We start from the raw sequence: 26,273 nt of genomic DNA on the forward strand, positions 1-26,273 counted from the left end.
CCTTCCAAATGTTATCCTATATGAAAAACACATCAGCAGAATACTTTTAGTTTATAATACCTTATACAAAAGCGTGAAAAATATTTCCTGTATGGACACTGTAGGGGTGTCACCTTAACCATGTATCTAACACACTTCATGGCATGTTGCGTAATATTTACTTTAGAAAGTGATACTGTCTTTTACGCCACACAGCCGAAGGTGGTTCGCTGATCGTATTCCAGCTTGATTGGATCATAATTAAACTGCTGTCGATGTCCTTTTGTCCTCCGGGGCTGGTATGCAAACGCAGCTTCTACCTTATACCAGTAATTGTCCATTTCAGCAAGTGATGCCTTTTTAATCACAACTCTCCCTCTCATTTTCTCCTTCTCTCTCTGCCTCTGCATTTGTTCCCTGCTGGTTGTTTGTCTGAATTCTAATCTTAGCCTCTTGGTTAGATATTTGTTGAAAGCTTCATCAAGCACAGCCAGGGTTCAATTACAATAGCCATCTCCCTCCTCTGTCTTCCTCGTATCACTCCACACCAGTCGTAAAGTGAACACAAACATACAGGGAGAAAATAAAAATAAACCCCACTTAAGCACACACACATTCTGCTTGTCATGCCATCATCACCGAATTGCCTCAACTGCAACTTGGCATCTGGGGGAGACACCTGCCATTCATTCTGGCAAACACAGGGAGAAGGTAACAGAGCAGGGAATGTGAGAGGGGGAGGGAAAAGGAGAGGAGGGGATCCAGAGAGGGGAGGAATGGGCAATATCTTATTTAAAGGGAATGAGGAGCTCCTAAAACATGAAAGCCAAGACTAGGCAAGAGAGGCACAGCATGGCGTCGTGGGAGGAAGTGAGCGCAGCGAGTGAGACTGAGCTAAAAGAGGAAGATGGGGATGACAGGGATCTACTGCGAAGCGTAGACCATTATATAGTTAGCTGTGGAAATGTCTGTCTGCTCTGCACGGAACACAACTGTGACGTCTAAGAATCGCTAACTAATTATATGACCTTCTGTGACGCGAGTCAGATAAACAATCGCAAACTGGTTAACGCAAATGAATACTCCACTTGCAGAAAAACTCACAGTCACACTGAAACACTCTTGTGCACCCAGGTGCGCACACACATGCACGCAGGCCACAGGCGCACACACCCACATACAGAGACAGATAATCAAAACAAATTAAACAGCAGTGGAAGGATTAAACCACAAAAAAGCTGGTGAAAAAGTGAGTAAGAAAGGAGAAAACACAAAAGTGGAATTTTACAAAAATGAGGCGGAAGAGAGAAGGGGTTTGGGAGGGACGACGGCTAGCTTAGACACTCCATAGATGCGGCTGCTCTCTTGTTGGTGGTTGATTTAGCTTAGCATAATCCCAAAGATCATTTAGCGTTGCTCATTGGAATGGTGATAAATCTCTGGCTGAGTTAATGAGAGATTTAAACGGCGTCATTGCCTCAAAGCCACAGCTGAAATATCTGTGCACTATATAATCCTCCCCTCTCATGTAATATAGTACATAACCATTACATCCATCTTCATATTGCAGACAAATCAGGTCAATATTGCCGGCTCCGCACCATTGATCCTCTGTGGCCAAGGAATTACTTTTTTGTAGCCTTGTAGGTTTATTTTATTTAAAGCCCTACTTTTACGACCCAAAAACTAGAACAATTCAAATCAAGCTGACAGAAAACTCCCAGGCCGAGTACGGGTAACATCTTTAAAGTTGGGGTAAAGATGCAATCAAGACAGAATACGAAAGTCCCAATAAGAATATATTCATCCCAAGTCATTAATAGTCTTTTAAATGTAATCTTGTCATTAGTGCACATGCACCTTTACTCTTTTTTTTAATTATGTATACTAATAGGAAACTGCAGACTCATCAGTATCCCCATCACAGTGGTGTCAGCCTTTAAGCAGCAGTGAAGCAAAGTCCTAAAAGTTGAAAGAAAAGTCGATGTTCATTATCATGAAGCACCCTAAGTGGTCCCAGTGCACCCGAATCTGAGCGGACTTGCTTAAAAAGCTGTTTTTTAAAGGTATCTAGGAATCATACAATTAGCTCCAGCCCTGTTTAGTCTATTCTTCCCGCCTGGTCTTGTTCTCTTTTCCAGTGAAGCTTTCCGACATCTGTTCAGCACTCAACATACTGGCCCAGTAAAAATAAATGTTAAGGGCGGAGGCAGATGCCCGCACTTTTGAGCGACCAAGAGAGAAAATGCAAAAATAACCTCTACCCTCTTTGCATGCAGTAATTGGGTCATTTGGAAGGCTAAGCTTATCTCAACACTAATCAAGCTCTAATTATACTCAGAAAAACTTTGCCCACCACTCCCTCCCTCCCATATACACACACTCTGCACATGAATAATCAGATGATGCAGGTCACAGCTTTCCCTATTTAACTCCTGCCTATTAGCGGAGGAAAGATGTGAGCGAGAGTACAGTTGTGCTGCCTGCTGCGCTCTGTTTCGTCCTGCTTCACTGAAACCACGCTGACAAACACAGGCCGACAGGGTGACATGTGTCAATGGGAAACAGGGGCGATGTTCTGACTTCAATGAGGAGGTGCGGCACCTCCTCCTCCGACATGAAACCCGAATGCATTCAGGCACACCAGGACACAGGAAGCTGAGACCCACACAATCCTTGCTTGGCACAGAAACAGAATGTACACAAATATTTTGATCATGAAATAACTCAAAAACTCTTTATTAGGAAAATGAAGGGGAAAATATTCGATCTAAGAATACGAGAACGGCATTTAACTGCTTATTTCTGAAATACTAAGAGGTTGATGATGATTAGATAATGATTAGATGCTAATTTGAGCCACTTTTCTCTCACTTTGCATTCCTAGACATATTATCTGAGTCTTGAGATACTCATATTAAAAGTGAACCTTGTTTTTTGTAAAATAAATAATGTGATTAGAGTCCTCATAAAACAATAAACACTCCATACACAATACTTTGGGTGCGTGGTAACATAACAATCTATAAAATCTGAAAGTTATTTCTTTAAAGTCACCCATAGGTTTCTGAGAAGTCGTTGTGAAGCTCAAAGTGTGGAGCCTCGGCCATGTTAGCAGTAACACCGTTACATCGACCCAAGACAGCACCCACCTGTGACTCAAAGGGGCTAAACCCCTGAGAGTGCTTCACTTTAACTGCTAATGTAATTGAAATGACCTATAACATTTTTTGTTCCTTCGTAAAGTTGGGCATTTTAACATAGGGGTCTACGGAGATTGATCCTATTTGCTGCCATAAAATGATATGCATTTCCGCAAAGGCTTCAGTGCTGCTCGGTAGGGGAACACAGTCTGCGTGTAAGTAGCCTATCTTGTGGATAACAATGAGCATACTGAAAATGATGAAAAAGTACACTATTCCAAACAATAGCACACATGTTTTCAAGCATAATTGCAGATGCAAGGTGACACACACACACACACACACACACACACACACACACACACACACACACACACACACACACACACACACACACACACACACACACACACACACACACACACACACACACACACACACACACAAACACACAGATGTGCACCCCCATTGGAGCTAATTCACAGGGATGTTACAGCTGACTGAACCTGATCTGGCAGAAGGCAGTGTCTGCCGAGATGGTGTGTATGAGTGTCAGTTTTAACATCTGTGGAGTGTGTGAACTTGCGTGCACTCACACTCTCTCCACAGCAGATGTAGTCGAGGTGCTGGTTGCCCCCCTGTGTCTTGCGATGACTGGATCTGGAACGTTTTTTTGGCAGAAGCCCTCAGTGGAGAGCGAGGAAAAATGAGCCTGTCCAACCGGCCAATGAGAAGTGCAGCATGGGGTCCGAGTGGGCTCTTCTCTTAATAGCTGTTAGGCCAATTTCCCCAGCATGAGGAAAATATATGTTCCTGTTATTGTGACTACATCATTCCCTGCTCTCCCCTCTACACTGCAGGTATGAATCACCCTTTGTCACCCTCCCCCGCTCTCCTCCCTGTTGTTCGTTTAGTTTCCCATCTGTCTCTATTACAAACACTGCTAAAAGTACATCAGGACTTATTATTGCAAGAATCTTTCAGGGCGATGACTGTCTGCGCTCCTGCACCTTGTTCCCACAGTATTTGTTTTTGAGGCACTCGGAGCGAGACATTTCCGTCATGCTCTCGGATTACACTTGTAAATCAAACGCAGAGTGATTTAAGAAAAGAGAGCAGGAAGGAGGCAGAAGGCGAACAAGACGAAGTGTTACAAATCCAAATCTCCAGAATGACAAGTGAAGTGAGCGATCTCAGCACAGTGACATGTCCGAGAGATCATCCGTCAACGGGCTGTTTTGTTGGATCACACGCTGTTGCAGCACACTTGCCTTTGACTGGGCCTTTTACAGGCAGGCATGGGCCATCTTTCAGTCTGATTGGCCGAAACAAGCGGGGGAGATGGGCATCAAGTCCCTCATTAAACAGGCTCCCCATAGAGAATCATTTGAAGGACTGTAGAACTGTCAGAGCTTGATGCGATCAGTTTCGTTCCAAAATGAGTTATCCGGCAGCTGACAAAATTGTGAAACCTCCAGCAACAAAGAGATGAATGACTTGAAGTCACGACTGCATATACAGTATAGTGTGCTGGAATGAAATTGCCTGATCAACCCCCGTCTATCTAAATCCAGAGTGTCACATTGAAATGTTTCTAATGGCTTACAGCTGACTGCCGTTTTAAGCGTTCTCACCATTAGCCCGATAGGCCTATTAGTGGAGCAAAGTGCTACACTTTCCCCTGTCCGGCTCGCTTTTTACTTTTTGACGTTTTTCACACTGTGGCGCTGGAGGGAAATACACTCAGGTGGAATGACAATGAAATAGTGGAGGGAAGACATCCGTCAGGAAATATGAGAAGGGCAGTGAAAGGGAGAGGAGGGATGTGTGACAGGCGAACAGGCGGCGCCACAGCTCTGCTCCATCAGCTAAAGAGAGATGAATGAAGCGAGAAGAACATGTCGGTTAAACTTCCTCAATCAGTCATCAGAGCGGGCTAATCTGAAGGTTGCTGGTTAAACTCCCGCGCCTGTCATAGTGTTTGGCTCCAATGAAGGTTAGAATCATCTGGAAATATCTCGTCCGGCTCTTCTTCTGTTATCTAATTTGTTGCACTGTATTTCCTCTGTGGCTCCTGCTCTGTTTACCGTTTTTGGTTTTGATCATGAACCTGTTTTGCTCTCCCATTTTCAAGGGCTTGTTTTTCTATTTTTAAATATAAACTCCCCGGGATGTTGATAGGTACACGTCCTGCATCTCTTGACACATTAAAATAACAAAGCATGCAATAAACTCACCATTGATTTGTGTAGCGGATGCACCCTATTTACTCCCTGATAATAGGAGGCTCCAGATTCTATTCAGAGGTGTGTGTTTGTACATTTAATAACACAAGACAACTTTACTGCTTATTTATTTTTTCTGCAGCTACAGCCAACAGCTGATCTTATCAGATTGCGTCCTTTTAAAATGACCTCATTTGAAAACTGTCTTAGTTTCATGCCGGAGAGGTTTTTGACAAATGTTTTGAAAAGACACTTATCATATTTGGGATTTCATGTTTTACATTTTCAGATACTTCTTCAACAAATGAATTATATTAGATCCAACCTCAACATAACCTTAATTTCACTAAAATGCTCACCTGTGGGTCTCAAGGACTCACTACATTGAGAACCTATTAGCATCACTGCACTCCACTGAATATATCTCTCTCTCGCCTGTATGGTTTAAGAGTGGCTTTGAAAAGTTTGCAGCTTCAATGGCAGCTTTTCAGCTTGCCTTCACAGCAGGTACAATGGATTCCAGTGATGACTCAGTCCCAGCATAATAATTTCTCAACACATTCACAGAAGCCTCTGAAACCACTGCTGCAATACAACCGTCTTCTCTTCTCTTGAGCTTCATGCTCTCTGTCCTCACTTTGACATTAAATCTCTGCCTGTGTTTTATTGGTGATCTGAGAGGATAGAAGACGGATACAAAAAAGTCAAAAGACGGCACACTGGCATTATGTGTTTGTAAATCTGATATTTCTAAAAATAAACCAATTTAAGATTCACTCTATAAATACCTGCTGTTGTGCAGTGCAAGAGGGAATAAGAGAAGAGAAGAACAACAGTAGTGCTGTATACTTTAGACACTGTTTCTGTAGTATCAATATTGGTTTGCATAAAAAGGTTCTTAATTTCTAAAATGTACAGTGTAATGCTAAAATCACTCTCTACATCTTAAACAGTGGATAGGCCAAATAAAATGGAGTGGTACGAATGTGTTGAGCCTAAAATGGCAAAATAGCAAAGTTTGTGACTTGAACGACAATTTAAAAATCTTTATATTTAAGGGAAAGTTTTGTTCTCTGTGTCCCCACCACACACAATCCATTCTAAATGTAGGTATGACTTGAAATACACAAGGGTCAGGATTTGTAATGTTGAGCGTGCCTTTTGATATTCCGTTCCTCATTTCATTTGAACAAGATTAAAGTGGAAAGCTGTTGTTTTACTTTGTTGAAACATCAAAATGGCTGCAACCCATAAATAATATGGCATGGCATCAGTTTTGATGATTCAGGCTATGTTAAAGATGCGTTCGGCCACTATAATTCAATAACTCCATTCCTGCATTTGTCATGTTCCTTGACCTCCACTTCCTGTTTACTTGGTCCTTTTATTTTGTGCTTCAGTGTCTTTTCATCCTAATTTTCTCTGGTTACCTGCTTCCCTCAGCTTTTTGTACTTGTTCTGTTGATTGCAGTACCTTTCAGTTCATTGCCACTATTTGATTTATAGGGAGTTTAAATGAAAAAAACTCACATTGAGGTCTGTGGATTATCCAGTCTAACTGGGACACGTTTCTTTGGTAACACATGTCACTGTTGAGGTTTTCAGATGTCGATTCTCAGTGCTTTGAACATCACAATGTGAAATTCGATTCACCTCTAGTTCCTGGGGACAGTTTCCAGAGTTGGATATATGTAAGCATTGGCATTTCAATCTAAAAACTGCATTGTGATACACCCACAAGGGGGCAAATGAGAACATATTTGGTTTAAACAACTCTTTAAGGTGGAAGGTTTGGTTCATGTCAGGGTCAGATACTCATTCCAATTTATCCCGCAAATTGAACAGGCTAAACTCAAAAATAATTCCTTGAACTTTCTCTTTATTTTTGGCTTCTTTTTATTCCACGAGGAATCTTTTTTCACACGCTCAAGGACAAGCATTATTCGTCAAAATACATCTTGGCAATTCGTGATTTGGAATTGAAACATTTTATTCCAGGCAGAGTGACTCCGCTCTCTCCCCTCACCCGAGGCGAATAAAGACCCACAGTGCAGTGTGTCCCTGACATTTTCCAGCATGGGGGCCACAGCACTCGTCACAATTCCATTAATGTTAAGATGTTCTTCCTCAAGGCCACACAAACACACCTACAACCACACACACGTTTGAGGACCCATTGGAAAAACACAGAAAACTGAAAATCATTCATTCACAGGCACACTCTTCACTAACACTTGCCGTAACGTGCAAACACACACTTCTTTATACTGCATCTAAATGCCATAAAGCATGCATGAACACACACACTTTTGCTTCCCCAAAGGTGTACTACTTGGACGGTTTCACAAACACACACCACCCCACGGACACACACATTGTACTTCACACAGAAAACCTCACAGAGCAGCTTGGAAATGAATTATGAATGCATATCTTCGAGTCCACCCTCCTTCCAGACTCACAAAGTCTGTCCACTCGATCCACCTCCACCTTGGCTACATAATCCTCTCAATTCCACACCCTCTTTATACCACCTTTCTCTGACCCCTTTCCCTCCTCAATTCCTTCTCTTCATCATGCTTCTTCCTGCCCGACTCCCAAATTAGTTTTAGTTTCTGAATGAAGGGTGGATCTGAATTCTGATGCTTTCTTTGCAAAGTGGAGCACTAAAGCATTTTTCCCAAGTTGGGGTAATGTAATGTGTGCACGTGTTTGTGTGTGAGAACAGTATGCACTGTGCTGCTGCACCAAGACGTCAATCAAATCTGAATTTTATGATTGCAAATGAACCAAAACAGCTGTGCATGTAACCGGCTATATTGCCTTTCAAAATGAGTGATCACAGAGAGAGTTGGAAGCGGCGTCATCATATTTGAAAGCATTTGTTTGCTTGTCCAAGCCAATAAGAGAGGCCTGAATTGTTATATTTTAACACGCGTTGATCTGTGTGTGTGCGTTTGCGCGGGTGTTTGATGTCCTCGTACATCTTACAAATAGTACTTTCTAATGCCAGCTTATGGCAGCCCTGAAGAAATCAGAAACACACACACACACACGCACAAACACACAGTGTGTTATAGTTGTTCTCTACTGCAGGGTTCAGCATGACAGTAAAATGCCTTGCAAAGAGGTAAACCATATGCCAGTACCTCTCCCACGCCGTAGACACACACACGGACACACACACTCTCTCTCAACCATCCTTCTCTCTCTCTCTTTCTTTATCTCTCTGTTTGTCTGTCTCTCCTTCAATTATAGCCCATATGCTAGAAGGCCGCGAGCTCTCCATGTGCCCCTTTGAAGTGAAGTAGATTAAAAAAAACAACGTTTGGAATACCGTAAATGAGCATTTTTCAGAGCTGAGAGTAAGGCTACACACATTCAAATATACACAAATTCCCAGAAATGCATTTATTAACATGCACATGCTAACTGTATCGCAGACATGTATGTGTACAGAAAAACAAGATTTCTACTATGACATGAATATATTCATCAGTGTGTGTCTAAATACATAAATGCGCACATATAAATGCGCAGTCAGCATATTAATATTTGATTCATTATTCCCTGTGACCTCTGCATGTTTCAGAAATGTACAGTATGACGCATGAGCTGAGAGATGGGTGGAAAAAATACTAAAAGCAGAATGTCCTCTCAAAAAATGTTATGCTGCATTCAGGAACAAGCTTTCCCTACTGAATGTAGAGCAGGGTTGGGAAATTGGATTTTGAAGTAATTTGGTTCACGTCTTTAACTCCATAGATTTCTCTGCTCCATGTATTCACTGCACAGGGATTTGTTACCTGAGGTGCAGTGCATTATCTGTCTCTCTCTGCTTGGCCTAACAAAACATACAGCGATTACACTTTGACTCTGCAAATGCGTATAACACTACGGAGAGAGAGAGAGAGAGAGAGAGAGAGAGAGAGAGAGAGAGAGAGAGAGAGAGAGAGAGAGAGAGAGAGAGAGAGAGAGAGAGAGAGAGAGAGAGAGAGAGAGAGAGAGAGACACACACACACACACACACACACACACACACACACACACACACACACACACACACTGTGTTCATCCGGTATTTACAACCCGTCCCATAAGGCCTTGGGATAGCCCTCGCAATTTTTAACAACTAAGTTATTAACGGGAACGTTTCTCACTGGGGTGGATGATGCCAACCACACACTAACAAGTACACAAACATCGACACAAATATTGAGAAAGATGTGAAATGCATTTTGGATGAATTGAAATATATATATATATTTAAATAATAACGTTACTCGTTTTAAGGATAATAAAACTTTTCTGAATTAGTTTGCTGTCCAGATTAAACAAGCTTTTGAATCAATGTTTGATTGATTTTCACACAGAAGTTAACTAAATAGGCTTACATTTTGAATCTAACAACAGTTGATTTGATCAGTTGTAACTCAGTCATTTACTGCTAACTCTTATGTGTAACGCAACGTCCACACGGTTCCGTGACGTGCTTCAACGTAGACACTTCCCATTCACTTTGAATGGGGTGACGTCAAGCTTTGCCGAACTGCATTGTTGTTCCGTCGCGTCGCTTTGCCTCCGTTGCTCGCTTTGAAAGTTGAGAAAAGTTCAACTTTTCAAGTGTCGACGAAAGCACCAGCCAATCAAATCATTTGCCAGTACAAGTGCTAGCCAATCAAACCGCGTGCTTGTGTGTCCAGGGCGGGAGATGTGTTTGGTTGTTGGTCGCGCACAAGTCGCGCACCAGACATGCCCACCGGCAAGCTTCAACGCGACGGAGCCGCGTGGACGTACCGTAACGGTGGTTGGTTATTGTGTATGACCTGCTGCTAAGCAACAGTATCTAGTAAAATGAATTTTTCTTGTATTACATAGTGGAGATAGTAATCTACAGGAGTACAGTATTATTATTAACGGTATGCTCCAGTTTTACATGACAAAGGATTTGAGGATGAATCCCTTTAGTGAGAACAACTAATAGAAATGATGGCCAAAATGTTGAAACCAGAGGAACCTGAACAAGAATTCTCCTTTCTAGCCTGAGGCTTGGTGGAAAAAAGACAAAAAGATGACGAAGAACAGACCTGAAATGTTAGACTAAACTGTCACAAAGAAAACCTTGTGCTCCTCTAAGCCCCTGCACCGCCAAATTCAAGAGCAACTTTTCTGTCTCCAGGGAACAAAGTCTGACGGCACTTCAGGAGCAGAGAGGGCAGTTTTTTCTCATATTCTTCAATAAACTATTTGTTTGTTGGGTTTTAGTGGTGCCTAGTTTTATGGCCTTTATGGAAGAAATTTGAGAGTGATAAAAGTTGAGTAGGGAGCAGTGTGAAATGACTAGTGCCTGCGTGGGTGTGCAGTGTGCATGTTTCACATGTCCAAATGTATGTAGGTGTGTGTCAGCCATCCTCACATCCAGTTTTGTCCATGTAATCAACTGCTCCCACCTGTCAGCTCAGGTGTAATAGGAACCCTAATTTGACTGTGAGAATGAATAATGCATGCCACAATAGAAAGAAATCCACAATGAGAGGATTTAGGAAACTTTGGTGCGTACAGTATATTCAAACTGACACTGCAGAGCACTGAATCACACCCGCCTGTTGACAGGACTTACTTCTCCTCGCTGACTACATTTACATGCAGGCCAGAAACCAGATTCTTTGAGAAGTTCAGTCACGAGAAATCAGATAACGTGTTCACTCAAGTGGTCTCATTACTGCAAAAGACAAAGCTTTCATGTGTTAAACTTGTCAATTAATAAATGTTTTCCCTATCAATCTACCAGTTTCTGTGTTGGTCAGGTTTAATTATAATTCAACCTGCTAAAGAAACCTCTTTACTTGATGTCAAAAATATATTATTTTGACTTAATGTGGCCTTGACACTTAAAAGTTGTGATGTTTTTGCCTATTTTGTACAAGAAAACATTTGCTATCTAATTTTAAGGCAGGTTATTTTGAAGATATTAATTCAATAATTTCATTTCTTTCATGAAAAATATGCTCTCAATGTCTTAAAAAGTATTAATAACAAATGTTGTGTAGGTGAGGTGTAGACATTATTTCATTGGCCAATGAAGTGTTCATTTACACCTACAGATAGCATAATCTCTTCCATTAAACCAACACTGCATATGTCTAACACCTGTTCTCTAGTGTAAGGTTATACATCTGTGAAATGTAGATTCTTGCCATAAGAGGTATATTATGATCTTTATATGTATTTATCAGGTCTTGCAATAGTTTGGTATTTATGTGCTTGCTCTATAAAATGACTTTCAGCACTTAGCTCTCCATCAACAGCTAGTCAGGTTTCTAAAGCAACATTATCACCAACCCTCTCTTCTGACCTTCTGAAGCAGTCTTATGGCGACTACACAGCAGCAAAATGTTTACTGAGCACTTCCACACTTTGTTAACAAGAATGTCATCTTTACAAAGATACTGCATATTAAGTCAGGTTGAAGATTGGAAAGCCAAATCTGCTAAACGTGCTATGTGCTGTCATCAAACACGTTGCATCCAAACTCTGTGTAGCAAAAATACTGAAAGGAAGTTTTGGAAAAAGCAGACACAGAAATAATGTCAGATTTTTGAAAAATGTAAGCGGCAATCAGGGTATACAATGATAATCATGAACATGTCAAAGTTCCTGCAATCATATTGTTCATGTATATGTCACTTTTCTAACACTCAGTTATAACGTGCTGTACAGTTTGGCAAGAAAAGGCTTGTCAAGCAAAATGATTTCAAAAAGTTTTTTCTGTACTCCATGTTGAGTTGGAATGTCGTTTGTTCTTGTGTGCTATTTCTCTTTGAGATCGTACTTGTACATACGCTGGGTGTGTGTGTGTGTGTGTGTGTGTTGAAGGAAGTGCACAGCGCTACACTGTACTGTAAGCAGTAACGCTGCTCTTATGGAGATCCTAAAATACTGCACAGTGGGTTTTCTGCCTAGAGACAGACACAGACACACGGAGAGATTGAGTAAGAGAGCGGAGATGAAAGCGAGAGAACAGCACAACATTCGGAGAGTAGGGCTGAATGAATAATAGGCAATCTATAATGGATGGCAAGTTGACCAAGTTCTCTCTCTCGCTCTGTCTTTCTCTCTCTCTCTTTTGTTTCCTCCTCCCCCCTCACTTCCTCTGTGCTACTCTCTCACTGTGACACCATGTCACTGCTCTGAGGCACATGTTCTGGAAGAAGAAGACGACTGCCATCCTCCCCTGAGCCTCTTAGCTGCTTTTGGAAAAGAGCCGCTTTACTTCATGGGCTTCTCAAATCTCCTGGAGCAGTCTCTCACTTCTACTTTCTCCAAAAAGTCAGATTTAGGGGACAAGGAGATGTGAAAAGGGAGAGAGGAAGGAGGAACAATTAAGGAAATGGATATTTGAACAAGAATGTAAAACAGGAAACTGTGTAAATGGGTAGAGACATTCTGGGGTGCAACGTTTGGCACCGGTTTGTTCTTTTGCACTTAGCACAAAGCAGTGCCATTTATCTAACAACAACATTGATACATGGATATGCAGCGTTCATGAAATAGGTGAAATCTTTAACACAGTTTTAAAAATCATTTGTTATTGCCTCCACTCTTTGTAATGATGAAACCTCTCTAATATGAATGCAGAAAGAGACACTTGGTGAGGCAGGTTTGAATTGATGTTTTTGACGTATATTTTTCTACATTTTATTTCTTTATTATATCATTGTCAGACGTAAACATTTGCACCTTTGTGCCTGTCGCCATCAGGCTGCACAATAAGGGGTTAATGATGAAAAAGAAATACAATTAAATCACTGGACATAAATATACACTATTTCCACAACCCATGTTAACATATTATTAGTAGTAGACCAAATTGGTAGATAGATATGTCACTATACTATATACAGATGTCCATTTTCACTTTAACTTATTCCGTACTTTATAACTTAGATGACCAAATATGTACATATGCTGACAGTTATTTTACTCTTATTTGTACTCATCTCCTATTTCATAGTCTTTTATTATTATTATTATTATTATTATTATTATTATTATCATTTAAAAGAAATTCTTGATTTTATTTATTTTTGATTTTATTAATCTGTGTGAATCTTTGCTGTCCTGTTTTTTCACGCTTACCCTGTTGCTGCTTTGTACAACTGAATTTCCCCTCGGGGATTAATAAAGGTTAATCTTATCTTATCTTATCTTATATATTTTTCTACATTTTATTTCTTTATTATATCATTGTCAGACGTAAACATTTTCATCTGTTACAAGAAAGCTTCGCTGCTTGATTTCCATGCTTGTCAGCAAGCAGGATGTAGAAATGCTCGGCTCTGTGTTGTTTAGTCTATAACAGCTGTGTATGTTGTCCATAAGCTCCTAAGCTGCCTTCCCTACTGCGTGACTCCCAGTGTTGCACAGACCTCCCGTTATGTTACTCTGATAAGTTTATTGTATACATCAAAACCGAGCACTGAGCATATTACAACATGGAGAGAGCTGGAAATAATGGGCAGGGAAACATGTACGGCTTCTCCGCGCTTTGTGTGTGGGTCTTTAAGACGAAATCCACATTGTTGTTGAGACAATGACGGGAAAGAGGCTGGCAGCGTTCATTCAAGAGGTGGAAAATGATCATTGTTTTTAGAGAAGATGTGTTGCTTGTTATTGGATTTGAATGCCATATTTGAACAAAGATGCACCGTCTGGTAGATGCCAAAACAGAAGGCATAGGCGGCAAAGATAAGAAGAGATTAGATAGAGATGAAGATGAGAAAAGCACCTGGGAAAACATAGTTTAAGAGAAACAACAGCTGAGGTGATTTATTTGTCCACAGCCACTCCTCCCTGTTGGTGTAAGAAGAGTCAGCTGGGATCCAAACACTCGGCCCCCATTGGACACGCTCAATTGTTCCATCACTCCATCTCAGTCTAAAGCATTTTGAGTTTTTACAGCTCACACTCTCAATCTGTAGTCTGAACTGCATCATTTTAAGATAGTAAACTGTTATTGCATTCTTTTGTATTGCTACTTTAGTGTCCTCCATCCATCTTTTAGCTGTTAACATCATCAATAGTCTCTCTCCGAGTACACTGCGAGGACATCAGCTGAAACATTTAACACATCTCTCCTTGAATCCACAAGGCAGGCGGCAGCATGTAAGCAGCATTAAGCGAAACTCCAAACATTGTTGATGTTGTCTCAGCTGTGTCGAGTGCACAACCCATCGCTAATTGGCACGCTTCAAAGTTTACAAGGTCAAAATCATTTTGACTTTGTTTTCCAATTAGCTGCAACTAACACACAATAACACCCATTTGATACACGGTACATCCAAGCTTGATTTGATCCAGCGAAGGCACACACAGTCTTTAGTGAAATGTAAATACATATTTTAGACACATCTGCAGATTGTTGCCGCATAAGAAATTAATTGCTTATTAGTTTGTTTTTCACTTGTATTTAGAAACAACTGAAATTCATTGATTTTGTTCTCATGCCAAACAATATGGAAATAATATTTCTAGCAAATAAACAAATCATTTGCACGATAGATCTTTCGGGTGACTGACGGGTTGTTTTGCAAATGGGTTTTAATTTAATTTGACATTTGCTGTTGCCATACCCCAAAGACGTCTCTGTGTGTAAAATCCTGCACATCATTAGGTTATTTCCGAATCCCTAGCCTCCAGATATTTTGTTTAATATTTTGGTACGCCCACTACTATCCCTGCACAGCCTTATATAGGAACATCTCTTCAAAAAAATTCAGCTAGATCCCCTAATTAACTCAGTATTCTTCTGATGTCTGAAGGTCTCCTCAAGCAACGCAATCCCATGCAGGAGGGGAATCTAAAAAGACGCCCTTTGGTGACCTACGTGAGCTTAATCGTGAGTCAGCAGAGAAAAAACTGCCCCACAGAGTTTTATAAAAAAAAAAAATCAAGCAGAAACATGCCCATTCACAAACAGAAACACAAATATTAACGAACACTAGATAATTCTCCTTTTAGTTACTACTCATACTGTAAGTCTGCTTTAGTTGGCACCAGAAGTGGAGCACACAGCAGGATGTTGGGCAGAACCAGCAGTACTGCATGTTCCTACATGAAGTGAAAGATCCAAACGTACAATTAACATCACAAGAGTCTATATCCACATACATACACTGGTGTGTGTGTGTGTGTGTGTGTGTGTGTGTGTGTGTGTGTGTGTGTGTGTGTGTGTGTGTGTGTGTGTACGCACTTATGTTTGACTGACAGCTGATGTAATTATAGTTCCACAGTGGCAGTAACCCCCGCGCAACCTCTCTGGCTGAGTCTCCGCACCCCGGCTGTGATGAACTCCAGCACGGAGGCTAATGCCAAAACGTACGCTTCCCCTTGCTGAAAATAAACCCACTAAATGACCGAGGGAAGAGACGGACAGAGAGAGGAAGAAGAGGGAGAAAGGGGAGATAAACACAAGGATGAACGCGCACAACTTGGTCCACACTGAGCAGATAAACCACGATGGAAAAAGTGATCAAAAAAGATAACCAGGAAGAAAATTATTTAGGGCTGGGTAAAGTGGAGAGAGGGGAGAGAAGTGGTGGTGGGTAAGGATGACAACGATGTGCTGCTAACAGGCACAGGACCAAAATAAACTGAGCAGAGGTGAGAGACGAAACCATTTTTGATTGAGTGTGAGGACGGAGAAAGAAGAGTTTAAAGGGGAGAGAGAGGGAGGCTGAGGGAAGGGAGAAGTAAGTGTTGTATGAGAGCAGGGAGCGTGTGGTGCAAAACAAATGGCAAGAAAATGAGAGGCCGAGCAGACAAGATCTAGCAACTAGTTGGTGAACATAGTGGAGCCAGAAGTGTACCTCAGGAGTTGGTAGTGGTGGACGTAAACACAACCTCAAATCCATTTTGATGTGGCTGTGTTTTCGGAATATAAATGTATACATGTGTCAAAGTTGTGTTGACGGCTAGCTTACTGCTCAGACCCTATGGCTAAAGAGAATCGATGGATACAGGTTGTAGGAATGTCCCTAGTAGCCCTAAGATCTTAATGTTTAATTCAGAAAGGAGAATTTTCAGCACGGTATAAACAGGAAGTCTCGTGAGCTGTAACAAACGTACTTATCTATAATGTAAAGAATAACAGAGGCTTGTCTGATGACCCAACCGAGGAAACTTTCGATCTAATAAATCTATTGTTTCTGAAATGATTCAGCAAAACTTGAGGTGAATTGTTTTTTTTTTATTAAAGGGCTAACGGGTAGTATTCAACTGGGACCCTATTTCTAATGTTTTTTGTCTAAGCAACTATTATGACAATGTTTGTAAAAAACAGCCTGCATCGTAATTGGGGCAAATGCAAGCTGTGATTGTACGTCCACTAAAAGTCTGACAGCATCACGGAAGGATACCTATAGAGAAATAAAAACATATCTTTACCTTTTAATTTATTCACAGTGTTTGTTTTTGTGTTTCTAAGGCTCACTCGAGGACAATTCCTTATCATAAATCTAGCGATGCATTCACAACGTAGAAGGCGCCGTTAAAATAAACTCTTTCATTGAAAATCTTTTAGACATCACTAAGCTACACCTCTCTGCCCTAACACAACAAACTCTGACAACACCGGCACTCACCTTTCAAAATGTCACTCACACTTCTACCATTTTCTTCCGGCAACAAGTCACATGACACAAAAAAACAAGCATCAGGAAAAAACTAAAAGGTAAAACATTTATATATATTTCCTTTTTCTCTGTAGGGTATTTTTAATCTCTCTCGCTTTCTCTCTCTCTCCCTCCATTACTCTGTGTTCCTGATCGTCACAAGTTTGATGAAATATTCATACTTCCCTGACGTAGCCTTCTCTTTTCCCCTCCCTTCTCTCCACCTCTTTCCCTCTGCTTCATCTGGCATTAAAATAGAAAATCACTGTTATCTTCTCTCTCCTCATCATGGACCCATCTGTGCATCCCCTCCTCTTCCATCACCCTTTCTACCTTCATCTCATTCCACCTGAGTCTGAAGTCTGTTGTCTCTCTCCTGTCATGTGGTTTTAAGTCCAGCTATGTGAAAGTCATCTGTAATCTGCAGGTTCAGTCTGTGCTATCGTTGTGCTGGAAATGTTAATGTGGAGGGTGGCAGAGCAGGGATTATATAAATTAATGTGATGTACAGCGTCAGTAACGGAACAGCTCAGACGATCTGATGTACAGCGGAGTGAAACATGCTCAGCTAAGCCTCCTCGGGCTCCAGTGATAAATGATAAGTGGTAGAAATTCAATAGAGCAACTTATCAGGGGGTAGAAATAATTCATCATTTCACGTTTGGTATATTTCTCTGTTCAAGTTCTGTAGGTACTCTTTGTGGCTCAAGATGAATATAAGTCACGGTTCGGCGGAGGCACGTGCCTCTAGCATTCTTGCAGTGACATATCGAGGTCACATTTTCAAATGATGTTTTGGTGTGGGCTTACGATCGTACACAGTTGAATCCTGTTTGCTTTGGTTTCTGCTCAGTCTCCATTTATTTTATGCCGTGTCTGTAACTTTTGCTAAGCAGGGAGGCCTGTTATGAAACGATCCTGGTTTTCAAGGTAGAAAATATTAACAGAGCGTATACCTCTGCCAAGGCCGTACAGTCCTTTGAACGGTTTTAAATAGACATCTTACATGCAGATACATAGTTATTAAAAGAGATGTGACCATGTGACATGTTTTTGGTTCCAACTTTAAAAATAAACATGAGGGAAATGTACTGACCTTTTGTATGTATTGCATCAAAAAATTAGAGTTAAATAAGAAGACTGATACAAATCTAATGTACGTAAATAAAGGTAGATTTTGTTGACAAATGATGGGAGCCATCACAATACATCAATGATAGATTCTCATATAAAAGGTTTAAAACACAACCAGTTAAAGCTAAACAAATGTAAGCAGGGCCGATCTGAGGTAGTGGAAACTGCAGAATCCTTAATTGGCTCTGAGAGGCTGTTTACCAACGAGCAGCGATCTGATTGGACCAAAACCCCCAACAGAGATATTTTTGACTGCAGTGACAACACCTGTACTTTTTTGCAATCTGTTCTGTTCTAAATATCTTCAGTTCTGTTTAATTCACACAGCATTAAGAAGAAAATGATAGCTCAAAGAAAAGAAATGTCAACAACAACCCCTTTTGTCAGATAAGTTGAGCCACGTTTCTTTCAACCTCTTGCTGTAGTTGCTTTTTTTCTCCTTTGGCGCTCCACACTGCACATGTTAAAGTCACAGATGACAACTATGACTCAACAACAACTACCCACAGTGAGGCATCTGTGCTGTGGATGCATTGCCACGGCTTTATGACTGCGACAAACTAAAACTACTGCTGAACAATGACAATGATTATTTGAATCAGTCAAAAAACGTGAGTGTTTTAAGGTAGAGGAGAAGTTTTATGATGTTTGTGCGGCAGTATTTTTTGGCAGAGGGAATAATGTTGCAGGCCAATCGACATCAACAGATGATGTCGATAACCAATCAACGAGGAACAAGTCGTAACTAGAAATGTTCTCTATAAAGTCGTCACAGTACAGAGCTGTGACACTAGCATACTTCACACAACTGCAGACGTGTTTAATTATCAACTATATTACCAGAAGAGGAGGAAAGAGTTACTGTGCTCCAGCTGGGAGGAAGTAAATATCATTCCTTGACAAATACATTTCATGCCTTAATGTACTTTTTGTGTACTTTAGTTTTTTATGTTCTTTCTAGCGATTGCAATTCCACCAAAATACATTATTATTATTATTATTATTGTGAAATGGTCTGGGTAACTAAGTAATGTCAATTTAAAATGTTATGGCTTTTAGGAAATGAGATGGAATGAACAAGATGACTAACATGATGACATGATGGACCCGATGCACACAGCCTCCATCTCCGCTTCACATAATTACTTCGGGGAATAGAGTGCAGATATGACTCCATTTCAATCATTTAGATTCAATAACGTCACATTGGAGTGTTTGGGTGAAAAGAGGAGAGAAATTAGTGTGTGTGTGTTTGTGTGTATGCATGAGCATTTCTGCACACACCTTGCATCTCCATAAGTGTCTGACATACTGTAGAGACACTGCAGCCTTGGCTCAGTCTGACACAGAGCCCGCACAACAATACTCTCTGAGCCAATCACAGCCTCCAGTTAGGAAGCCAGACAATCAAGGAAGAGGTAGAATATGAGGTAGAGGGGAAATAACTTAAGAGGAGGCAAGAAACAGAGAGAAAGAGAGGGGTTTGCACTCTAAAGATATGAGGCTTACAGCTAACAAAACATCTTCAAGTTCTCTCACTGAAACATAATAATTGAAATGCACCCACAATTTATCCCCCAAAAAAAGGGATAATAATTATTTCCTGTCAGTTCCATTCGGCTAACTCCATTTTGTAATTGGCTCTCTTCAGGTTGACTGTTTGTATTGAACGGTCTGCAATTGTTACTTCCCCGTCTGTTCTGGGTTTTTTAGATGTGTGAATGTGCAATATAATGTGTAAATAAACCATAAGCACTGCAGAGTTTTCACATTCAGATTCACGGTGCAGAACAGCAGACATTTCACGTTCCCCCCGACATATAAATGTATTGATTTGTTGATTTGAAGCCAGAGGTTCAGCATAGCACACGCTTCTGATGAGATGTTTGTCTCTACTTGTGTGACTTAAAATAACATGAAGGTCTCTGTATTTGTCTCCCCTTCTCATTTCGCACCCGACCTCACATAATAATTTGTATTTACATGGCACGTGTCAGTGTGTAGGTGCTGTATGTGTGATGTACAGAGGATTGGACTTTCACCCAGCAACTTTCTGAATACTTATCACACCTTCAGATTGATTTTAACCCCTCTATACATACAACCATACATGCGAGATGCCATATATATGCAGTATGAAAGAAAAACAAAAAGAGATGTTCTTAAATTTGAAAAAGCAATAATCTGTTGTTCATGACTTGACTTGGAGCGAGTGAGCGAGTATGATGGGATTCGTCACCCTTCAAGTGGCAGCACGGCTGAAGTATGTGGATCATTGCCATTACTGTCAGGTGCATTAGTCTCTGTTTACTAGAGGCTGCCCTGGAAAAAGCTTAACCACTGCAACTAGTGGTTAATGAGGTGTGTTCAGTGCAGCAGCAACTCTAACTATTATCTAGCATGCAGGGGAACAAAGCCACAGGAGGATATTGATTATCTATTTGACATGCTGCTGAAGCCACAAGGGCAGAATGGGACCTGGATGAAAGAAAACTATTTGAGCCTTTACATCTGGCATGAGCTTTGAAAACATTTTGTGTGAAAATCAGACAATAGAAAAATGGATGCCCTTGGAAGATGATGGTTTCTTGTAATGAATAGTTTGAAGCAGGTTTGACTTTTATTCTGAGAAGATTGGCCCAATTCCCTGACAGTTATAACATCAAATTAATGTCAGAGGTGTCTGTGGTGGATGAGGAGCAGTTTTGAAGGAATACGCAGCCAACTTGCTCTTTTGTTCATATATTGTAAACACCTTAAACAGGTTGTATATACAGACGAGGGCGGTCTATTTTGAAAGATGTATGTATTATTTTGCAGCAGTTGAGTAAAATGTAAGATTTTACACTGATACCTCTTCTTCTGCTTGTCTTTGTTTTTCCATTTAGGAATTGCAACCACACATGGAGCTTTGTGGTACTACGAGCAGGTACTAAAGTCATTTACAACAACATTGATTATTTTCATTACCCATTCATCTTCAGATTGTATTCTAAATGGATCTATCTATTGTTTGGTCCACACAACGTAACAAAATTGTGAGGAGTCCAAACCATATTTCTTTGATTGTCTCTTTTTGCCAGTCCTAAACCCAAGGTATTCAATTTATTGATAACAAATCTGACATAAAAGCAGAAAATGTCCATACTAACAGCTATTTCGGACATCTTCTGACTATTTCCATAGCTCTGCAAACCTGTCATATTTATCTTCTAGAGTATTTCTAATAGGAATCTGCTCTTACAATATTTTGGCTCAATATGTACTGTATACACCAACAACTACCCCTCTATCTGTGATCTCCTAAAGTTTATCTTTGCTGCAATAAATGGCTTAAACTTGACTGAAACAAGCGTTAGTAAAGTGTTACATAATCATAGTTGTTATTACTTAATGAATAAGAAGTAGTATAAGGGATTTCAGTTCAGTGAATGTCCTTTTTTCACAGCAGATGATTTGACTTGTTAAGAAGGAAAAGCAGTTATTACTAATCCATGACTCCATTGATGGCCATTGAGCCAGCATGTACAATACCACGACCCTGAACTGAAGCGGCTAAATGTTATCCAGCCATCATTCATTTATTATTAACACCTGTGCTTTTACTGATGGAACATGTATTTTTTAAATAATTAAAAACTATGAATAATCCCATTATCGCTCAAGGTACTGCTTGTTTGTTGTTTACCGTGATGCATTATAAAATATTACTCAAAATGCTGGATGAGTGTTGGTCACTGCAGTCAGAAATGTAACTCCAAAACCTTTTTGTCCTCCAATCCCTGCCAATGTGTTACCTTGAGAGGAGACCAACAGACACAGTGCTTGCCCAGAGATGATTATCATTACAGCAGTGTTCGGTTTCCTGCCTTGGCAAAAATCAAGGCATTTTTAAAAATGGTAATGATCAAAGCCGACCTCAACGTGGATGTGAGAGTAAGTAAGAGGAACTTCACTCCAAAGACTACACAACAATAATAATGGTGCAAATTTGCCATTTCAAGGCTAACAGTAATCATAGATATATTTATTTTTAGCTGTGTGCATCTCTCTTGCTCGCACACAGCTGGAAATCAAGACTTTGCGATGTTGTAGTAATTCACATCCTGGTGCCGCTCAGCTCAGTTAATCAGGGACACAATCTGAGGATTTGTGATTGTTTGAATATCTTAGTCAAATAATTTCAAATGCGTCATAATAATTGAGTTTGAACCACGGCCTTCTAAAACCATCCTAAAATGTGCCTACCTGTGATTTGCACTCCTTACACGGCTGTCTAATATGACAGCTTCAACATGTGAGTGAGCAGTGAGAGAATTATATTATACCAGCATATTTGAATGAATATCAAAGATGAGTAGAAACAGGCGGCTGTTTTGGTTTATAAATCAAAAGTAAAGGTGTGGCGGGTGGATATATCTCACTTCATTAATAATGAATACTTGTTTATACTTAAGCACTTGTACTGTAGCACTGAACACTCTCTTAAGTGATTTATATGGCAGGGATTCTTCATTGTTTTTTTTCCCAAAGCTATGATGCATTGCAGCATTAGCAATGCTGACATGAGTAACAAAGGATCCGGTTTTTGAGAAACCACAAACTGGTTGTCTAAGACGGAGCGGAGGCATTTGTTTTCAGTTTCCCCCAAAGTTCAAAATCTGTATTTCAGAGCTTGCTTAATTCCTGCATTTCATTACATTTGACCAGACTATGCTTTTTTTGGAGGTGTTGGAAGCTGGGATTCTGTGAAGGGGGGGTGGGGTGGGAAGCATTAGTGGAAAGGTCAGTGGGTTGCCATTACTAAAACTGTTGTGTTTCTGCAAAACGCAGCACATTGTGACACACCATCCATTGCCTCTCAGAATAACTGCTCCCTCAGGGATGAAGACCCCCCCCCCCCTAAAGTCTTCTTCACACAGTCCTGCTATCAAAGTCCTCTGCTAAGGACGGGCATCAATATGTACGATTGACTGGCGATGTCAAAGCGTGGATGTTAAATCAGGGTCACAGGGTCCTCTTCATGTTAAATGGTTAGTCTTAGAGCCGTGTGTGTGTGTGTGTGTGTGTGTGTGTCAAGGCCCTTATGAATGCTAGTGTGCGAGGATCTGTAGAAAACAGCATCAAATAACTAGCTTTATGTTTCCTTTCCCAGGGGGCTCTGGCTATCAAGGATATGGGAAAATTGGATTTAGTATGGCAATTTTTTCTACCTTTAAGTGAGGCGAAGACAGCAATCAGGGCAGGATTAAAATGTACAACACTGTGAGAGGTCACATGTAAACATGTTTCCTTTTCTAATCTCTAACAGCTCCTTCATTTGAACTGTGAGGAAGAAGTTCACTTAACATGGCATCAACAAATAACCACATCATGTGAGTGCATCCTTTTAGCCGTACTTTAACCTGTGCTATCTTCAGGTCCAGAACATCTACCTACCTGCCTTTTTTAAATCTAATGCAAGCAAAGCCACCTGTTGTTTATTAGGGTGATTTTTGTTCAGCGGAAGGAAAAGTTAAAAAAGAGAAGCTTTGATTAATCCATAAGCTTTAAATATACTCTGATATAATAGTTGACGTATGTGGGTATTAGTGGAGTAAGATTAACTGCTATGATCAAATATTAGATAATGCTTTAAAAATAAGCTGCCAACATGGAAAGTCCCTCGTATGACGAAGCACAGTGAAGCCGAGGCACATAATGTTCCTGTTAATTGCACTGCTTGTTCTGTGCGCAGACATTGTTCCTTGAGAGCATGAAGATAATTTTCTATAAAATCCACTACTTAAACCCAACTGAATAAACTATTACCATTTTTTCCAATTAAAACATTGTAAGAAGTCATTATTTTACACCAACATGGGACCCTGAGAGCAATACAAAGGTTTTAAAAACATTCTAATACAACTCTGCGTATGTGAAAATCACATTGTGAGAAAATCTGTCTCTTGTTCTGTGTCACGGTTTGTGAAACAAGCAGGACCCAAATGCAGATATAAACTGAACATTCCTTTATTTCAAGGCTGAGAGAGAGAGAGAGAGAGAGAGAGAGAGAGAGAGAGAGAGAGAGAGAGAGATATATATATATATATACACACAATGACAAAACAGAACACTCACCGCAGAACTAGTCATGGAACAAGACGAACCGACAAAGACAGACAGACAACCCAGCACTTAAATACACACAAGACTAATCACACAACAAGACACAGGTGAGGAGGGAGGAGGAAACACAGGTGAGGAGGGAGGAGGAAACACAGGTGAGGAGGGAGGAGGAAACACAGGTGAGGAGGGAGGAGGAAACACAGGGGCCACAGGTGAACATAATCAGACAATTAGACACACCAGGGAAAAGGACCAGACAATAAACAGGAGGAAAACATGACAGGGAAAACAGCAAAACACCCAAACCTAGACATCGAATCGTGACATTCTGAGCCCATGAGATTAAAAAAGGGCCGAATGTTAGAGATAGTAGATAGTAGAGGTCAAACCTAACGATGCCTGGAAGAACAGGAGATGTTCCTCCACACACTCAAATGATCACTTAATGAAGCGTGTCATTGGTTATCGGATGGTCATACAGCAATGAGGAGGTTAGAGGTGGGGAGAGACGGGATGGAGAGGGAGGACAGAAGAATGTAAGGAGACAAGATGGAGAGCAGGGCAAGCTATGTATTATTCATATGATGTCAAGTAGGTCAGCCTCAACCCAAAACACCCAATGAGCAGGAGTCACATAAACACAATCTCAGAATGTGACTACAGTATTTGTACATATTGCCTTGAGAAAATGTGCTAGAATAAGCAATAAAGTTATCAGACGACGCACCGAGCTGTAAAATGCTCACGCAGTACCAGCATGTTTGAAAGTTTCAACCTACACTCAGTGACGTGGAAAGAGAATATGGTAATTGTGCATCGCTTAGGGGATTCATGAAACATGTGTTCCATAATGGTGCAGCTCAACTCGCAGCTCAGCTCCCCAGTAAAGATGTCCAGGTCACACTACATAAACTGCATCCATGTGCCAGATGTTGGTGCAAAAACATCCCAGAATTCAATGTGTATGAGACGAGGATTAGCTGGTTATCTTTTATCATCGTATTCTTCTTCTTTTCTGAGAAGAGGAACATTTGGAGTTAGAACTTTTGAATTTGAGTACATCAAAAGTAAAGTAATCATAGCGAATAAGAACGTTTTGTTATTAAGATTTGATTGCGTACTGTTACTTTAAGAGCTCTCTCCCTGGTGTATCTTCTACAGTGACTGTCACATTGTTTTCTCAACGTGTCCTGTCATGTTTTTGTTTAATATCAAAAAGAAATCTCTGTAAACTATACCTTGTGACAAATGTGGAATAAAAGTTGTTTATATTTTTCCGACTCTATAACCGATGTCAAGTGGATTTTGTTCAACTAGATCAGACAGACACATGTGGACCATGACAAATTACAAAGTGAACATGTTTGTGTAACAAACCACTGAAGGGAATAAATAGTAGTACAGTGTTTTTAAGCTGTATTTTGTTCAGTATTGTATCTGTATTTTGACAACTATTTTTAATAATAGCTGTGATGCTCTACATCACTGACATTCAACATATTTACCATATTCACAATTCCTATTGTTATTACCAACTAGTGCACCTGGTGGATGATTGTTATGTCATTGGTTGGGAAGGTGCTTGCTCCAAAAGGAAATACTGAACTAAGAGAGCTTTTGACAGTTATAACAATTGATCACCTTGGATCATCAAAGTTAGCACAACACTTGATGGTCAATTGAAAATGTGTTGGCGACGTTAAACAGTTTTTTATTTGGATCAAAGTGGCAGGCCTTACTAATAGCAATATGAAGGCTAACACTTAATAACAAGGTAGAAGAGGATCAATAATTGATTTTCTTCTACACAAAATGATGTCTTTTATCTTATCTGCCATTTGAATTCTGAACTTTTAACCTCTTTAGGCCTAATTTCCCCTGTTTTATCCACTGAAAATCGGTCAACATTTCTTATTTTAACTCCATAAAGCATTAGATGTCGGGAACTAAGACGTAAGTGTGCCGCGGCAGAGCTGGAGAAGCTAACCGTGTCAGACGGGAACCAGCAGTGA

At 40.4% G+C, this 26,273-nt stretch overlaps 1 protein-coding gene across 3 annotated transcripts in view; it reads right to left on the bottom strand.

The window, feature by feature from the left end:
• Nucleotides 1-26,273, bottom strand: part of rtn4rl1a (reticulon 4 receptor-like 1a) — an 84,857-nt gene that overhangs the window by 9,037 nt on the left and 49,547 nt on the right. The window contains exon 1 of one of the 3 annotated variants that reach the window (XM_079649752.1): nt 24,274-24,297. The exons of the other annotated variants lie outside the window; for them this stretch is intronic. The gene's annotated coding sequence lies outside the window, so the exon portion shown is untranslated. Of the gene's footprint in view, nt 1-24,273; nt 24,298-26,273 lie in introns of those variants that run through there. 3 annotated transcript variants of the gene reach the window in all.

The sequence above is a fragment of the Notothenia rossii genome, assembly GCF_949606895.1.
Source record: "Notothenia rossii genome assembly, chromosome: 9".
Classification (NCBI taxonomy): domain Eukaryota; kingdom Metazoa; phylum Chordata; class Actinopteri; order Perciformes; family Nototheniidae; genus Notothenia; species Notothenia rossii.